The sequence below is a fragment of the Corvus moneduloides genome, chromosome 14 (genome assembly GCF_009650955.1).
Source record: "Corvus moneduloides isolate bCorMon1 chromosome 14, bCorMon1.pri, whole genome shotgun sequence".
Lineage (NCBI taxonomy): Eukaryota > Metazoa > Chordata > Aves > Passeriformes > Corvidae > Corvus > Corvus moneduloides.
Window position 1 is genome coordinate 20,672,497 of NC_045489.1, and position 6,462 is coordinate 20,678,958.

The 6,462-nt window shown below is 51.7% G+C and overlaps 1 long non-coding RNA gene across 1 annotated transcript; it reads left to right on the plus strand.

The window, feature by feature from the left end:
• The first annotated feature begins 4,992 nt into the window (after positions 1-4,992).
• On the plus strand, positions 4,993-5,900 carry LOC116451115. Its single transcript, XR_004243099.1, has 2 exons — positions 4,993-5,101; positions 5,661-5,900. It is a non-coding gene; the product is annotated as an uncharacterized LOC116451115 (long non-coding RNA).
• Positions 5,901-6,462: the final 562 nt, after the last annotated feature.

Genomic DNA, 6,462 nt, shown 5'->3' on the forward strand with positions numbered 1-6,462 from the left:
ATCTGCTGAGCACCCCAAATAAATCAGCTCCAAATTCACCTCTGCACCCTAAAGCAGCCCAGCTGAGCAGCTCAGGTGCTCCCTGTATTTCCCAGTGCAGGAGGAACAGGCCTTGGAGCAGTTTAAAGTCCCGCTTCCTCCTCTCCCCTCTCCAAATTAACTGCCCTGACACTAATTGGTATCTCCTCAGTGCCTGCAGCTGCTTTCAAGGAGCTCCAAACAAATGAACTCTTAAACAAGGTAGGGAGCAGCTCAGGGAGAGCTGGTGCCTGGGAACAGAGGAGCAAAGCACAGAGCCGGAAAAAACTGAAGTGCAAACAGCTCCTAGTACCTCTGAAAGGAGAGAATTGAACTGTGGAGAGAATTAAAGTGTGGAGAGAGCAGCCCTGCCAATATTCTGATTATTTAGAGAGAGGGAGGTGCGGCTGCTTGGGTTCCACAGAGGAAATTGGTGGGAAAGGCTGGGACTGGCTTGGGAGGTTTGAGGAAGTTCCAGCTCAAAGCTGAGACAGAACCAGGTGGGGGGGACCTGGAAAATTCAGTCCTGCTTTTCCTTTCCCGGCAGGAAAGGGGCAGCTCCAGGGCAGGGAGCTGGGATTTGGCGTTTCCAGAGGCGCAGCTGAGCCTGGGCAGAGCCATCCCTGCACCCTGGCTGGGGTGAGGTGTGCCCTGAGGGAGCTGCATCACCTGTGTCCAGGGAGATTCCAGCCGGTGCCCTCCTGTCCTGCACATCCCTGTCACACACATCCCTTTGCTGCTGTGCTCCCGGTATTTGAGGCACGGGAAGGGCTCCCTTCCCCCTCCCCTGGAAGCCATCTCAGAAGCCCGAGTGGCTTCTCCTTTCCTGCCTTCTCCTTGTCCTGCTCCTTGTCTCTGCTCCCTCTGGTGTTCCCAGGCAGCTGCTGGCTCTCCTGAGCCAGTTCTGAATTTTGGATTTCTTTTCCCTGCATTTCCCACTGCGGAATGCCATCGGCTGCCTCGGGAGAGGAACCAGTGCAACCTCCACCTCCCCTCCTCGTGTCACCCTTGCGCCAGCACCTGAGGCCAACTCCGAACCCCTTTGACTTCCAGCCCCCACGCTTTGCCCTTTCCGGTGATTTCCAAGTCATTAACTCATTCTCAGGTCGTGGTTTGGGGATTTCTTTTCCATCCATTAAAGCTCTTTTCTAGTTCCGGGAGCTGGAAGTTTGGGAGGATGTGACACCTGGGATTAGAGCCCCCATTCCAGCAGCATCCATTGCACCTGAACGTTGTGCTCGAGTCCACTTTAGACTCAGCCCAGCTTTGATTAAGTCTACCAAGGCTTTTGAGGCCATGAGATGTTGCCTGGAAATCAGAAAATGCCAAAGGGGACTGGAGATCCGTGTTGGAATCACGGGATCGCTGCTGCAGAGGGGAGGTGGAATTCAAAACCCCTCATGAAGAGATTATGTGCAGAGTTTTGACTGAAATGTAACTGTTTAACGAGCTCCAAATTGTGTGCTTTATAATATAAACATTCCATTTGCAGGAGAATATCTGGAAAAGACCTTTGGGATCGCCAAGTCCAACCCTCAACCCATCCCCACCAGCACGCTCCCCAGCCACCCCTGTCCTCCAGAGCCACATCCACAGTTTTTGAAGCCTTGCAGGGATGGTGTCTCCACCCCTGGCCCAGCCTTGGTCATCCAGGGACAAGGATTCCTCTGCTTTTGCAGGAAGAGGGAAGGGGAAGCGTTTCCCTCGCAGATGGGACAGGAACGTGTTCCACAGGCTCCAGGAGTGGGTGAGTGACAGCTGAAGGCTGAGCCATGGTGAGCAGCAGAGCTAATTACCACCTTCCCCAGTGCTCTAATTAGCACCTCCCTCAGCTCACCCTTCCACCCAGCCACTTCCCCAAGCCTGTTTTTCAGGGGTTTTGTCACCCAGCATTCGGCTGCCGCACAGCTTTGTTCTCCAGGTGCTGCTCCTGCCCGGAATTGGACCCAAGGGGATGGAAAACGCCGTGGTTCCAGTGGGATTTGGGTCTCCAGCACATCCCTCCCGCTGTGCCCTCAGCCTGGTGCCCCCAGCCACAGGGAAAGGGAGCAGGTGGTGTAATCCCCCACCTAATCCTAAAGATTTCTCTCCAGGAATGCTGGGGCCTCCCAGCTCGGCGGAGCATTCCCTGGTGGCAGACGCTTCCTCACACGCAGGGAAAAGGTGGAAACCCAACGCTTTTCCCAAAAGCCCAAAATATTCCCCTATCTGGCAGCCGGGAGCTGAGGGAACGGGCACCTTCCCCTTCTGTCTGGGTGCCTGTGGCAGCTCCGAGGTGTTGCTCGGGGATTTTCAGTGCTGGGGCTCCTGCAGGGCCAGGGAAGTGCTTTGGGCCCCGTCATCCGTGCAGGGAAAAGCAGATATTCCATTAACCCCTTAGAGACCATTGCAGGAGCTTCCTGGGGGAGCTGGGAATGGGGATCCGTAGGGGGATTGACTCCCAATTAATGCTGTCAGAAACCCTTCAGCCACCCCAAACCACCCCAAACCTTCCACAAACAAACCTGGAGGAGAACCCAGGGCCTCCTTGTGCCCTGGCCGTGTCACACCCTGGCAGTGCTGCTCTGTGCTTCCCCTTCTTTGGGCCAGAATTGTTCCCAGAATGATAAACCCGGAGGGAAGTGCTTCCACCTGGGAAAGTGAGGCTGTTCCCACACCACCCTCCTATTTATTTCATGAGGAATTTTGAAATTTTGGTTTTCTGCTCCAGCCAGGGACAGAAGAAAGTTTGGGCAGCAAAAAAAATCTGAAGTTGAATCAGATCTTAAGCCTGGATTTAAAATGGATCACATTAAAAGAACCCAAAAAATCCAGAAAAGAATGAAAGAATTCCTAATTTTCCTCCTGATCTCCCTCTGCTGCATCCCTGTCCTCCCATCCACTCTTCCCATCTCCAATTATAGATCCCTCCAGCCAGAGCCCTGCCAGTGCTTTACAAATAATCACAGGGAACACAGATTTTGTGAAATATTGAAGCTTTTGCTGTTAAAAAAAATGAAGTCTCTCTGCCATATTAGCCACGATGAAATGTCAGTGTGCCACCCTTCCCCAAGTAACATCCTTCCCTCTGTCACTCTTGCTCTGGCACATGGCAGGCCGGGATCATCTCCTTCCCACAGGGAAGGAGTTGGGTTTAAATTCGAGACACAAACTTGGACAAAATTGAATGTCTGAGGTGTGTAAGAATAAGGGAAAATCGTCTCAGATCTTCTTCAGCTGCCTTTGTTTCCTGCCCTGTAACTCTTCACTCCCTGAAATGACTCAGAACACCTGGGGATGAAGGCACCGTGTTGAAGGCTGCAGAATTCTCCCTGTTCTCCCTCGACTTTTCCAGGACCTGAGCATGTCAGGAGCCTTGCAGCCCATTCCAATGCTTGACAGCCCTTTCCATGAAGGATTTTTTCCCAATGTCCACCCTGAGCCTCCCCTGGCCCAGCCTGAGGCCGTTCCCTCTCCTCCTGTCCCTGTTCCCTGGGAGCAGAGCCCAACCCCCCCAGCTGCCCCCTCCTGTCAGGGAATTCCAGAGAGGGAAAAGGTCTCTCTGGAGCCTCCTTTTCTCCCGGCTGAGCCCCTGGGAGAGCAGGGATTGAGCAGGTGTGGTGGCTGAGGTGCTCCAGCTTTAAGGTCTCACTCTGAGAGCACTCCGAGTTTGTTTCCAGGCTGGAAATGGTGCCTGGAATTTTGGGTGGCCAACGGGGATCTCGAGGATTTGAGGTGGCAGCTGGGAGAGAAACCTGCTGCTCAAATGGCACTGGAGGTTATTTCCCTCCCTCTGGAATCTCTGCCAGTTAAGAGCCCAGCCTTCTCCGGGGCTGCAGTTGAATTATTTGCTTTCACCTCCGATCTGCCCGAGGTGGAGCGAACTCCTCTGGAGCTGGCAAACGCCAACAGATCCCATCTCCGCAGGGTTAAGGGATGGAATTGTATTTCTCTTAACCTCTTTTGATGAGGAAGTTGGGATTTTCTCCCTCTTCCTGATCCCTGTTTCTCCTTTCTTGAGTTGTTTTGGGGAGCAGAAGGTTCAGGGCTGTGCCCCCGAAGCAGCTCTGGCTGTGTGAACACAGCAACTTTCTGCAAGTTAAATCTGCTGCTATTTCTGTATTGGAAAAGGAGCTGAAATGCCAGTGGTGATGTAATGTTCATTTACATTTAGGGTCTGTTTCTATTTATTTTTGCTCCTATTAACTGCATCTTGATTCCAACAGTTTGGGGTTTGTTTTTTTTTTACCCGCTGAGGCTCTCTTTGCTGTGAACAGCTCGTTTTTTACTTCAAGCCTGCCAGATTTCCTGCCTTATTGAGTCCATAAATGAAGAAGAATGACAGGTAGAAGGGGAAATGGATGTCTCCTCCCCAAGGGAAGGCTCCTAAATTGGATAGGAGCCGTTTCTCTAGGAACTGCTGCCTCTGATTGCCACTGGAATGGCTCTGGAAGGAGCTTAGAGGGGATCATTCACCTCGGGTTTGTCCTGGATGTGCAGAGCTGGGGAGATGCTTTGGGGCTGAGAGATTTCCTGTGCCATCTTCCATGAACATGCAGAGAGGTGGATTAAAAGTGCCTGCAGAGCTCTGATGTGCAGCCTGTGGCTCCCTGCTCCCACTGCTGCTCCGCTCAAGGAGTTTCTCAGCCCCAGAGCAGGAGAAAAAGGCAGAAAATCATGGAATCTTGGGGTTGTTGAGGCTGGCAAAGGCCTTTAGCATCATCAAGTCCAAACATCAACCACCACCATGGTCACATCAACCCATGACCTCAAGTGCCATGTATTTATCCATACATATTTATCCCTGTATTTATCCATATATTTATCCATGGATTATCCATATATGTTTATCCATATACATTTATCCATGTATTTACCCATGTATTTATCCCTATATTTACCCATGTATTTTATGAACACTTCCAGGGTTGGTGACTCCACCACTGCCCTGGGCAGCTGTTCCAGCGCTGGACAACCCTTCCCATGCTGGGCCGGGAGACAGATTCTGGAATTCCAGACTCCGAGGAGCAGGGGATTAAGGCAGCATTGGATTCCTTTATTCTCCCAGAAGGATAAAGGAGATTTATCCCCAGACGAACCAGAGGTGATCACACTGAGGTCATCAGTGGGATTTCTTCCTTACTCCCACAAATACCCACTGGGGTGACAGAGTTCCCTACAAGGGCGGTGTTGGAAGGAGCTGCTGGAATGTTTTGCTGTTCATTGTGATCCACAGGATGTTTGGTGTCTCTCAGAGCTGTTCCAGGCTCTCCACAGACCCAAACACTCCTCACACTTCTCCTCAGAGTAGAGAGGTTTCCCAGAGTGTTGGTTTTTAATTTCAGATGCTGGGATAACGACACGGCTTCAGGAGGCAGGAGACTCATTGTGCTGTGCCTCAGTCCAGGCAGGGACAACCCCCAGCTAATAAAAACCTCTTTAAAGCACAAAAAGTCCCATTAAACTGATATTATAAAGGCTGCAAATTGAAGCAGGCCTCAATCAGAAAGCAGCAGAATTTAATTCCCCCCCCTTGCCCATTTGCATGATGATCTCCTTCCTAATTGCCCATCCACGCTTTTCCCACAGAAGGGCTGTCCCGAGGTTGGAGATGGTTCCAGCTTTATGGAGCTTTGATCTTGATCTGGTTTTACTTTTTACAGAGCACAGAACCCGAGAGTGGCAACTGCTTTCCTCTTGTTCCTCCTGTGGCAGTGAACTGCTCTTCCCAAGGACGGCTGCAGGAATTCTCAGGCAGCAGAATGTATGGAATGCCAGGCATGCTACAGAATTCCAGTGGGAGCAGCAGGAACTTCTGTTCTTTACTGGCAGGGCTGTGCCATGAAGGGGAGCTCAGAGATATTGGTCAGCTCAGGGAATGAGCCTGGCTCATGGTAAGGAAATTCGCTGTGCAGTTACTTTGGGCCCTTTCTCCTCCTTCTCCTTCTCCTTCTCCTTCTCCTTCTCCTTCTCCTTCTCCTTCTCCTTCTCCTTCTCCTTCTCCTTCTCCTTCTCCTTCTCCTTCTCCTCCTTCTCCTTCTCCTTCTCCTTCTCCTCCTTCTCCTTCTCCTTCTCCCTCTCTTCCCAACACCGGTTCCAGACCTCAGTATAATCCATGTTCCCACAGCCTGACCTTGCAGTTTTCCCAGCTTAGCAGCCCCAGCAACACTTGCAGCCTCTCTGTCTGGACTTTGTCTTGCTGAAATCTCCCTTTGTTGATCCTTTGCTGCCTCACCTTTTATCCAGCAATAACGTGCAGTGGGTGGAAGCTTCTCAGAATTCCCTCCCTGTTCCACTGGAAACATTCCCGAGTGGAAGCAGCTGCACTGCCCATCAGCACTTCCCTGCTTTTAGGGGTGGTTGAGGCATGAAGGATGCAACAAATGGAGTTGGCTCCAAGGGGATGAAATGCTCCCCGTGAGGCTGCTCAGAGAGCTGGAGCTGAGGAATCCGGGTGGGAATCAC